The 12,201-nt window shown below is 37.4% G+C and overlaps 1 long non-coding RNA gene across 1 annotated transcript in view; it reads left to right on the top strand.

Moving 5' to 3' along the window:
• LOC129146875 (uncharacterized) overlaps window positions 1–12,201 on the top strand; it is a 55,721-nt gene that overhangs the window by 1,643 nt on the left and 41,877 nt on the right. The window contains exon 2 of the long non-coding RNA XR_008554191.1: window positions 4,339–4,467. This is a non-coding gene — a long non-coding RNA (uncharacterized LOC129146875). The remainder of the gene's footprint in view (window positions 1–4,338; window positions 4,468–12,201) is intronic.

Here is a 12,201-nt window from a genome sequence, read left to right on the forward strand (position 1 = left end):
AAAAACTGTCTTTCTTCTTTTTTACTTTTGAGTTTTCTTCCTGTCCAGAATCCTCTGGTAATGTAGCCAACAGATGGAGTTATTTCTTTTTAAGCTTCAAAAAAGGTCACAAATAGCTTTCAACAGATTACAAATGATTTGACAGTTTAAGAAGCTGGGGAAATTCCATGGATGCAGGAAAACTTTAGAAAAAAATTCTTAACAGTGCAAGCCAAAATTAATATTGCTAATGTAGGTTCTATTTAAATTAATTAGGCACAAACCATAGCACAGCCCTCTGGATCAACTGGCTGTTGTACTAGACAACTTAGAGAAGTCTTTGATATTTAAAGTTGAGGTTATTGCTTGTTTGTCACCTTATGATAAAACCTCTGCTTTCATATTCAAACCTAGTCCATGGTGTAACTTGAAGGATTCCAAAGGCACTGTCCTGTCCCAAATTACTTTCACTAATACTTTGGTTTCTCTTCAGATTGTATAAATCTTTTGCCTTTTACCAAATTACTTTCACTGGCTTCCTCTGAGCCATATTCTTATTTTATGTTCCCCACATGGACAGAGTTCTTTTTAATTGCTGTGGATGGCAAGGTTTGCCTTTTTAAAGATGAGGGGATGCTCATAAATGACTGCTCTCTGGTTTTACTAAAAAGGTTCCTGATTTGGGGAGAAATTCTAGGATACCAAGAGTTTGCTTTAATCAGGTTGGCTGGGGTAAAAAAGTTCTTAGACTCCTTTGTTCTTAAAGGAGAACAGCTTTGATATCCTTTGAATTTTGAAATGTCACTCCTCCAAAGAGTACAGTATTTATTTGTAATTTTAACTTCTTACTGATTTCAAAGAGATTGAGGGAGTGAGCAAAAGTCAATCTCTTTCTCACTTTAGTTATATTCAATGGAGGTCAGTGTATTAAAGCATAGCTGGTGTAGTAAATATATTCATTTCAGAAGTATTATTAATATGACAATGTCCTGTCTTAAAGGGGTTAGGAAGAATTACCTTAATGTGCTTATCCTCTTTCTCACCTCTACCCATGTCTAACCTGACAGTGTAGAGTATCACAAGCTTCTCCCAAAGTTAAACAAAGATACTTTTTTTCTTTATTCTTTGTAAGAATGATCAACTATAGGTTCTGTATCAATGTAACTTTGGTGAGAGTTTCTTCACCTTTCTTAGTCTGTTTCCTCATTTGTAAAATGAAGGAAAGTTTAAAAACTTTCTTCCAGTTCAAAAATATTGTGATCAATTAAGACTTTTTGATGAATGATGTGACTTTGTGGTACGCAGGAGCCTGTATGTGATGCTCATCATCATTAATCATTAGTGAAACTCAAATCAGAATCACATTATCATCTCACATCTGTAGAATGAATATTATATAAAAAAGCAAGAAATAACAAATATTGGTGACGATATGGAGAAAAGGAATGTGGGGATATAAATTGGTGCAGTCATTATGGTAAATAGTATAGAGGTTCCTCAAAAATTAAAGATAAAAATTCCACATGATCCAGCAGTTCCACTTCTGGGTATGTATCCAAAGAAAATGATATACACACATCCATGGTTATTATGCATCACTTATTAGCCAAGACAGGGAGCCATAAAAAAAGACTGGAATCTTGCCATTTTCAACAATATGGATATTTTGCTTGAGGGCATTTTGCTAAGTGAAATAAATCAGAAAAATAAAGACAAGTATCATTTTATCTCACTTGTATGTGGAATTTCTTTAAAAAACTGATAAGCGCAGAGATCAAATTCATGGTTGTCAGAGGTGGGAAGTGAGGCTTAGGCAAAATGGATGGTGTTAAAAGGTACATACATCTACTTACAAAGTCAGTAAACCATGAGGATGTAATGCACAGCATGGTGACAATAGTTAATACTGTATATGAATATCTGAGCATTACTAAGAGAATAGATTTTAAAAGTTCTCACCACAAGAAAACAATTTCTATAACTATGTAGAAAATGGATGTTAACTACATTTATGCAATGTATACAAATATCATATCATTATGTTGTACACCTAAAACTAGTATCTTATATTATGTAAGTTATACCTCAAGTTAAAAAAAAGGTAGAAAAAATGGAACACTTAAAAGATTTTAACATATTGATTGGTTTACTAAGTCCCATCAACTGATATTTATTTAGATAGAGCACATTTCTACATGTTGCCTCTTTCAGGCATTTTTATTTAAAAAAAAAACAACAACAAAATACTGAAAATTTAATGAGTTTCAAATGCCTGATGAAGACATAGTGTGGTAATCCACAAAATAATCAAAATGAACGAGTAGCATGAAGGATGAAAAATAAATAATCCAGTGACTCAAAACTCTTTGTGACTCTCTGTCCAAACAGGTAATGAGAAATGACTTTTCATGCATCTATAATTCAGTGATACTCCTGATTATAATAATAAGCAGAGGTTTAATTATGTAGGGAATCTTTAAAGAACCTTGTGTTAATAGATGAAGAGGGTACGAGTGATGAACTTGCAACGCTTCTTAGTAAAGTGACCACGGGTGTTATTTGGATAAAGGCATGAAAATTCCCCACCTTGAATGCTTTCCTAGACTAAAAATAAAATATGGACTCAAGATTGCAAAAACAAATAAACACCCTTAAACTCCATTTCAGGAAGGATTCAAAACCACAGTTTTAATGTAGATGACTTTTTCTCATGGTAACCAACATTCTGGCATACTCTGTAAGTACTGCATTTGGTTGAGTAATTTGCTTAGCCAAGGATTTCTAGAAATTTGTACAAGAAAAGTGTGTGAATTTTTTTCTGAACTGTAAAATATTTGTTTCATGCAAAATTTCAAAAAATATCCTGAAACAAAATAAAATAGAGGAGGGGAGATTAAAACAAATCTAGCTGTCTTAAAATCTGACCATCAGAAAGATTTCTTGATGGCCTCACATCTTTAATTACTGTATTTTTTAATCTGGGGGAAAAACAGTTGAGCATCTGAATATTATTAAGGCAGAAAGACCACACAAACATTTAAATGGTCCGTGGTCCTTAAATGACATTGTCTCCTTCTGTTCTTCACTCTTTGTCATGTTTTTGACCCCTTTGTTTTATTATCACTATGAAGGGAAAATTTTTTTTAGAGAAAGGAAATTTTTTTTTCTGTATCAGGCCTATAATCACCATTTACAAATACTTGTTATTTTTACTTAGCATTTTAAGACCTTATACATTGCAATAATAAAACCATTGATTTGCTTAATTCTATGCTTTGTTCCTTGGAACTAGCTAAACACAAGTCTTTGGGATCCTGGAAAGAACTTGCTTCTTCCAATCTGCTCTCTATAGACTTCCTATCTTCTTGTAGTCCAAATGCTGGCTGGACTGATTTTTCTATGTTGAGTTCACAAAATAGTTTGCAGTTGAATAGACACAATGTGAATCATCTATGGGTGAGGTTAAAACAATGAGATGAGATGGTTCAGCCAACTGTGAGTTTTATTTACACATATGGTATTTGTGGACCTAAAGAACAGAGAGAGAACTGACCACTCACTTCTGCCAGTAGGGGCAACAAAGGAGTTTCTCTCCTTTCAGTGACTGGTTGCTTTTGTGCTTTTAATTGTAGTAACATTAGGATTCTATCAAGTATGACCACTGTAGGGTACCCACCACCAAATCACCTAAGGTTCACCATGTAGTCTCTTGTGCTTTCTTCCCCCATTCGGATGCTTCAGTTATAGAGTCAGTTTTCAAGAGTTAGCTTTTTAAGGTTGTCTTTCTCTGGTGTTTAGTTTGGTTTCTCTATATTCTACATTTTAGTGATACCATTCAGTATTTATTTTTCTCCTCCTGACTTATTGAGTGATTGCTTAGTAAGACAGATTTGAGGGAAATGAATTATTTTAACATTTTTTGTAAGCCCGAGTCTTCAATATTCTTGTATTTAAAAATTTGATCTATAAATTAGCATTGATTAAGGATTTTGGAAGCTAAAATATTTTAATCTACATAAAAAATTTATGATCCTGGAAATGGTAGAATTGATATGATTGGGTCCTAATTCTTGCATCCAATTAGGACCTAACAGGGTCGTAAGTGTTACTACTTAAGAAATGGGATTTTGGAAATTCAGAATTCCTAACTGATAATGAAAAATGTGTGTAAACATATTTGTGTAAACATATGTGTAAAAAAAAAGTGTAAACATATTGTAAAAAATATGTGTAAACATATTGTTGTGAACCTAAGAATACAAAATTTGTATTATTTTTTCTGATTTCTCATTTTCCCCTTAAATGAGAAAAAGTCACGTATATTTTTTCTTTAAAATTATTTTTACAACTATTTCTCAGGTTGAATATTCTTCTGGGAAAGCTTACACAACTGCATTGTTATCAGAAATTTGAAAAGGAAAGTAAAATCCATGAAAAAGAGCAGCCTCTGTCCCTGTCTTGTGACATAAAGATGAGAAGGAAAGAAAGGTACTTACAATGCTTCTCTAACTTTATTCATTACAAATATCTGTACAAGTAAAACATGAGGTATCATTAGTAGAGAGAGCAGAATTCTCAAAATTGAAGTGTATAAAATACCCACATTTGTAAGCTGAAGAAGTAAAAGTCAAGATTTGAAAAAGATCGGGATAGCTGAGTATTGTAGAAACCAAAAGAATTTTTTTTTTAATTGGAGAGTGATTTCAAGAATACTAAATAAAGTATAAAGGGCTAGAAGAACAAAGATAGAGGGGAAAGATGAGAAGACCATTGTTGGTAATCATTGAGTGACTTACCAAATTATTTAATGAGGGTAGAAAGCAGACTTTCAGATCTGTTCCATATGGAGAACAGAATTACCCTTGGGAAAATCCTCATTTGACTCCCTAAGAATTATTTGCATAATAAACTCTGATATTGGGGAGGGGTGTTTGTGCAAAGGCACACATCTATAAATCATGAGTCTAACATCATAACTTTAACACAGATTAGAAACCATTTCAACAAATGGAGGCAACTCATAAGTTCATCAGAAAACTTCATTTCAAACAGCCCAGTGTGTGAATAAATACTTCACTGAGTGCAGATGATATACAAAGATAATTTGGGTTCATGAACATTAATATTCTTTGGCTAATTTTGCTACAGTTTTCTAAAGGAATTTTGTGAGAGTTAGGACCCAACAATATCAATTCTACTATGTCCAGGATCATAATTTTTTTTTAAAGATTTATTTATTTATTTATACAAGCACTGGGTATAGTCAGAAGCGCGGGAGGGTGAGAGAATTCACCAGAGCCAGAGCAGGGAACAGAGCAGGCAGAAGGACCGAAGTACACTGCTGAGGGGAGCAGCGGGCGGCAGGAGAGGTCTGTGTGCCATGTGGGACCCTCCTCCAGTGGCAGGGGAGCAGCCGGGGATCGAACCGGCGCTGCAGAGGCTGCAGGCAGCTTCGCAACCCAGCGCTCAACTGCTGCACCACCGGAGAGGCCCCCCATAAAATTTTTTTATGTAGGTAATAGGAACTTAAAATTACAAAATCCTAAACTTGACCCTTAAAATAATCATGACAAAAATGTATCGCCACCTTGTAGATGGTTTTCTATTCCTAGTTTGATGTATCCTTTCTACCAATTCTAGTAATACTTATTGCATATTGACTATGTGATGGCAATGAACAAAGAGTTCATTTATCCCATTTTCATAGGTCAGACACAGCCAACTTAAAGATATTGTCCAAGATGATACCCTAGAAGAGATAAATAAAATAGAAAGGTGTACAAGGTGTAGACTGCAAACAGAAGGGAACCACTATCTTAATCTGGATAGAACAGGGTATTTTTCCCAAATCTGGGGACACTGAATGGGTTTTATGATCAATGAAGGGCATTTGTAATCTGTAGAGGAGGTGAAGGGCACTGTTATACAAAAGCAGAGACTCATATATCCCTTCAGATGGACCTTTGTTGGTATTTAGTATGAAGGACTTGGGACAAGATATCACTTGCCTGAGGTCTCTCCTGTTTGGAAACAGGGGAGAAAAGCAGAAGAAAATATTAAGGAGAAGCTGAGTAAAAACTGGATCAGAGGGAATATATGGATACAACACGTTGCCAATCAAGAAACCTGAATAAGACAATTCTCTGAACTAAAAATGTAGCTGTGAGGGAGTTTTAATAGAGGTTTTAGATGTTACCTCCATAGTGACCATGGAAGGAACTGACCCATTCTGGACATGTATGAAGCATAAAGTGCACTGGAATGTTCAAAGACCTTTTACTGTGATAGATTAAAATAAATAAGTAAACAAACAAACAAATAAATAAATAAATAAATAAATAGAGGCAAAAAAAAAAAAAAGAATAGAATGTTGATCAAGACCCTCTCCAGTCTTAAAAATCAAAGATCCTAGGATGACTGTACAACTGAATACATAATGCTCCTATATAAACTTGTGATAAGATCCAAAAAATAAAAGCAATTTAGTCTCTCCTTTAAAGCACCTATAAAAATTTTGTTTTGATGCAGTGTTTTTACACTTTCTTACACATTGTATTATTCAGGGGTTGTATGTCATAATCCTGGTGAAAGAGTAAAGCAGGTTTGAATTAAAATACATAGCTCTAATTCAGTATCATGTAGGTTGAGATTACTCTGAGATCTTCTTTCATTTCTTTTCTTAAAAAAATTCCCCAGTTAAGAAATTACTTTCAATGTTTGATTATGTAGCTTTTCAGGAAAAAAAAGGGGATGCTGGGAAGGGTAGAGAAATTATTATCTCCCAAAACCAAAGGTAGAAAAAATGATTAAATTTCAGTGAAACCAAACCAAGAAAAGGAGAACCAACAGCAACCAAGGATCCCCTCATTTTGGGCTTGCATGGGCTGGTGTGTTTATTTCTCTCTCCACTTTTTTCCCCTCTAAATAAATTGTTTTATTGATGTAAAAAGAAAAAAACCTTTTACTGTGAAATAAAGATGATAACATGGTATTGACAACTCAGACAATGAAGGACATTAGGCACCATACCAAAAACTCAGACTTTCTTATGTAAGAATTTAGAAGCCACTGAGGCAAGGGATGGGAGAGATAGTTAAGAAGGAAATAAGATTGTAATTTAGAAATTTTATGTCCATTGGTTTGTGGAGGGAGGATAGATAGGATGGGTCAAGAGACTAGAAATAGTTGAGACTAGTTTGGAGGTAGTTGCAATTGTACAGATGGGAGATGATGTGGGTCTCAAATAAGGCTATTGTGGCAGTGGTGGTGGGACAGAGAGAATGTACCTGAAAGATATGTAGAGGATGACACATCAACTCAAGTTTAAAACTAAGGATAGGGAGGATTTGAAAAGTCCCCTTGGATTTCTGGTTTGGGTACCCGATTATCACCAACTTAAGTAGAAATTCTAAGAAGGAGAACTTGACTTGAAGATGTCAGGCATGTTGAGAGTGAACAATCTATGAGATCCTGGTGAATATGCATGTGTACTGTCCGATATGCTGGTTATAAGTTCAGAAGAAACGGTGAAATTGGATTTATGGGCTATTTTTTCAATTCTACAAATTTTATTCTACTCATTACTTTTATACGTAGGATCTAAAGGAAAAGTCACTTCACTCTTTCCAAGGATAATAATATAGTATTTTAATACAAACACATGTGTTGTTATTGGGAGGACTATTTTGAGTAGCTTGGCATGCTTATCATTCTGTTATGGGTACAGCTTGTACTTGGAGAGAGATACCCCTAACATAATCTACAAACTTAGCCAAAACTGTGGAGTGTTTGTCTACAGCGGTTTTCTGACTTCCTGACTTGTGAACTTCTGGGAGAAATTAAGGGAGAACTCACTGCGCTCTAGGACAATGGGCAAACTTTTGAACGAGCCCTTATATCATGAAATTTTATTAGAGAAAACTATATGCATCTTAAAGAGTTAGGAGTCACAGAGAAATTTACAGACATTGTCAGAGGACCTCTGCACCATGAAAGGTTGTTTATTTAAATATAAAACAACTTGTCTTCCCTGGTCTCATCTACAAGTTGCATGACAGGAAAATGTATCAAGACTTACCTATTTCTGAGAATTTTTTTATTTCCCTCCTATCCTGAGGCAAGATTATTAAGGAACGAATCCAACAACCACCAGAGATTTGAAATCTACTTCAAAAATTTATTTTATCTTGTACCCATTTTTAAATCTTGGCAAGTGGAGAAAAAAAACTAACAATAAGCAGCAACCAAAAAGCTCTGGCACAATGATGTATCGTAGACCTAACTTGCCCCTTTTAAATATTTTTGAGTAATTCCATCTGACAGCAATGGAAGTTGAATCTGAGGGCCTGGGCAGAATCTTGGCTGACTTGAGTTCTCTCAAGCAGATATTGTTTGGCATTGCCTTGTCTTAAGTGAATTAAAAAGAAATTTTGAGTTGTCTATCCATTCGACATTTTGTCACAATGACCCTAACTCAGTGGTCTTTGGCTATAATTGCTACTTAGAATGTGTTCAATAAAATATGAAATTCCTTTATCTTTGCAATAGAATTTGAGGTGAGAGAAGGGATCATCATATTCCTGAATACACACTAAAAATACACAATAGTATGGCTCTCAGTGATTTGCCTCATATTAGGGTCTGATTTGGGGGGTTAATGGGCTGCAGGAGTTTGATTACACATTCCCACCAATTTCCATGGTGTGTCACTACTTTCAACCTGTACAGAAACCACAGTTTTAATGAGTATTGACATTAATAAGTATCTCACTTTCTAGAACTCAAGAAAGAATTAGCTAGAGTCAGCAATTATCCATTGTGATTCAAACCTCAGCAAAGTGATTGGCAGAGGACCTCAAACTCAGTGTATCTAAAACTGAACTCATTAGCTCCATAGATGTCCAGAATAAATCTTCCTGGTCTCCTTAAGTAGTGTCACCATCCTATTAGTCACCTAAGTCATAAAATGAATTTCTATTCTGGAATTCAAAAAAGGGAATGTGGTGTAATGGTTAAGAGGAAGGATGTGGAGTCAAACTGCCTGCATTCAAAACCAGTTGTGTGACCTTAAGCAAAATAGTCTTTCAGCACATCTGTCATAAAATAGGTGATAATAGTATATTTTTAAGATATTATTTTTATTTTTTATATATTTTTTACATCAGTTTTCATTTTTGCACAGTGTATGCATTTTCATCTTGGTTATAGTCCCCATACAATTCCCACCCCCACTTGTTTTGATCCTACTCCCTCCCTCCCCCGCCCCACAGTGTGTCTCTGGTTTATAGTTGCTTATTGATTTTGATTTTTACTTTATTATAATTAGTCTTTTTCCTGGTCCCTTATTTAGGTTTTCTAAATTCCTGCTATGAGTGAGACCATCCAGTATTTTTCTTTTTCTTACTGGCCAGTTTCACTGAGCATGATCCCTTCCACTCCATCCATGTTGCTGCAAACTGCATGTGTTTATCTTTTTTGAATGCTGAGTAATATTCCATTGTGTTTATGTACCACATCTTCTTGATCCAGTCATCTATTTTTGGGCATTTAGGTTGTTTCCATAGCTTAGCTATTGTAAATAGTCCAGCTGGGATATTTTTATTTGGAAATTTTTTTAACTCTAAAACTTGCCCCTTCTCTGGAATGAATGAATTACTTCAAAAATACCAACTTACCCTCCTTCTTACTCCAACTCTTCAGAATTATGATTTCTTTTTATACCCATGGATAATTTTCCTAAATTTATCCCAGAGTATTACTGATTGTACCTAAATGGAACATTTCTTACTTATGTTCTAATCACAAATAAAAATAAAGCACCGAGTGCCTGGTCTTTACCAAATGAATCTCCCAATTTTTATCATCAATTTATTTATTTAGCCAGCTTTTTCTTGAATATTTAAAATATCATAAGTAAAAAATACTAACTGTATCTTCAATCAGAAATTGGATTTTTGGTTATATCAAACCTGAACAGTTACATGTTCATGTTGTAATTGAGAAGACAATCAATACTACCAATTCTTTCTCATTTTCCATATCACTGTTTCTCTGATGATCAAAGAATCCCTTAATCAAACTCACTCAAGGTAAAAATAATCTTTACATGAAGAAATAGTTTTAATCAATTCAAGATGCAGCTGGATTAAATACTGGCCATTGTTCTTGGCAAATTTCTCTAAGCAATAAACAATGGATACCACACCCTCATGAGAAATAGAGTGAGGATGAGGATAGTCATTGTTCTCACTTCATATTTCTAAAGTATTATGGTAGATTTATATGCAGCGGGTACTGACATATCATGTACTTGATGAGTTTAGAATAATCAAGAATTCTAAGTTGCTGGGGACAAGTATTCCAAGTGTTTAGTTTAACAAGCTTTGTGTTCAAACTAGTTATCATTGCAAAATATATTAAAAAAAAATCACTGTAGAACAGACCCCAGAGACCCCTGAACTATCCTGTTGCTGCCAGTCTAATTACCATCACACCCGGGAGGAGCCACACCTACTCCAGCCTGCTGCAGTCATCACCCTCAAAACCATGAGCATCTGGGCTAAGAATAAGCAGCAGCCACTGCCCACGCCCTCATGCAGGGGTCACCTAGCCTGGCACCACTAGCAGGATAACAGGGAGCAGACACCAGGGGATCCTCACATTTGTACTGCTGCCATCTGATGGGGATGAGGTTATCACAAGGCAAGTTTGGAAGTTGTAAAATGATTCAAAGCAGGGAATGGATATGGTTTCAGCAATAGGAATGACACCAAATACGTATTTTTACACCAGATTGCCATAAAGGACAACCACAAGTCAAGAAGCAGATGGAGAAACCATGGAATTTGATGCTGCTGAAAAAGAAAATGATGTGGGTATAGCAAGTGTTATAGACTTTGATGGAGATCCAGTGCAAGGCAATACATAAACCGTAGACCATAACCATTACAGACAAATATCCATGTCCCATGGGGCCTCCAAACAATTACCAGCAGAATTACTAGAAAAGTGATGGGGGGAAATGAGGGATTGGAGAATGCTCCTCAAAAATACCCCACAACAGAGGCGGCACTCTCCGACCGGCAGAGAGGAGGAAACAACAAACCAAAACGGCCCACAAGAACAAACGACGCAGCAAGCGGGACTGTGAGTGGAAAGGAACTATTGCAGCCACCACACCCCGTGAACGGGAGCTGAGGCGAACCCTGCAGGATCCGCCACGGCGGTGAGCGAACAGCTCCTGGCGCCATTAGAGAAGAACAAAGACCCCGGGAGACGCGCACACAGCCCGGGCTGCCGGTAAGCTGGCGCGGAAACGCGGCGCGCACGGGGAGCTTGAAAAGCAAGTGCAGACCTGGATCGCGGCTGCCCAGGTCCCCGCGCCTGCGACCTAGGCTTGCGGGGAGACGACCTAGGCTTGCTGGGAGACGCACGGAGGTCCTCACTGAGGTGAAGGTCCCTCCCTGAGTAAGCAGGAACCAGGCGCCCAGGCACGGGAGCTGTGCAAAAGGCGCCCTTCCCGCGCCACTGAACTGGGCTACAGCCCGCGTCCTGGAACTGAGGGCTTTGAACTGAGACCCGGGGCACGAAAATTCGGGGTGTGGGTTCTCCACGACGGTGGGGCACAAGGCAGACACAGCACCCCAAAGCTGTTGAGGTGTACCCTACCATTCCCGCTCTGTTCTCTGTCCCACGGGGTGGGGGGAGGCGAAAAACAGCCCCCCAAGGACAATAGGAGAGATCTCTGGCGCCACCTAGCGACCAGGAAAAAAAAGTCACTAACACCCTATAAAACAGGACATTTCTTAAGACTGCTTGAAAAGGGCAGAAGGTTTCTGGAGGACCCAGTGGCCAGCCGGGAAGTTATTCCACGCCAGGCCCCTTCCGACCAGCAGTCTGAGCCCACAAAGGGAGCAGGCACCCACGTCCGGGGCAGACCGGGTGCGCAGAAGAGTGTGCCTGAAACCGGAGGCTCAGGGACTGCATCCCGCTTCGCCATTTGAGAACAGGGACATTTCTTCAGTAAAAACTGCCTAAAACCAGCAGAAAGCTCCCCCAGAAGACAGAGATGGCTCCTGGAAGAGCCAGAGGGGAGCGGAGAAGTTCACCCAAGATGTCAGTCAGTCCGAGCAACACAGTGTCCCAACGCATACGACAAATTAGAAACAGACAGTAGGGAGTAGAAGAACCACACGCAACCTAAAAACTCCTCAGGAAAGAAGC

This window comes from Talpa occidentalis, unplaced genomic scaffold (assembly GCF_014898055.3).
Source record: "Talpa occidentalis isolate TD23 unplaced genomic scaffold, MPIMG_talOcc4v2.1 talOcc4.11, whole genome shotgun sequence".
Lineage (NCBI taxonomy): Eukaryota > Metazoa > Chordata > Mammalia > Eulipotyphla > Talpidae > Talpa > Talpa occidentalis.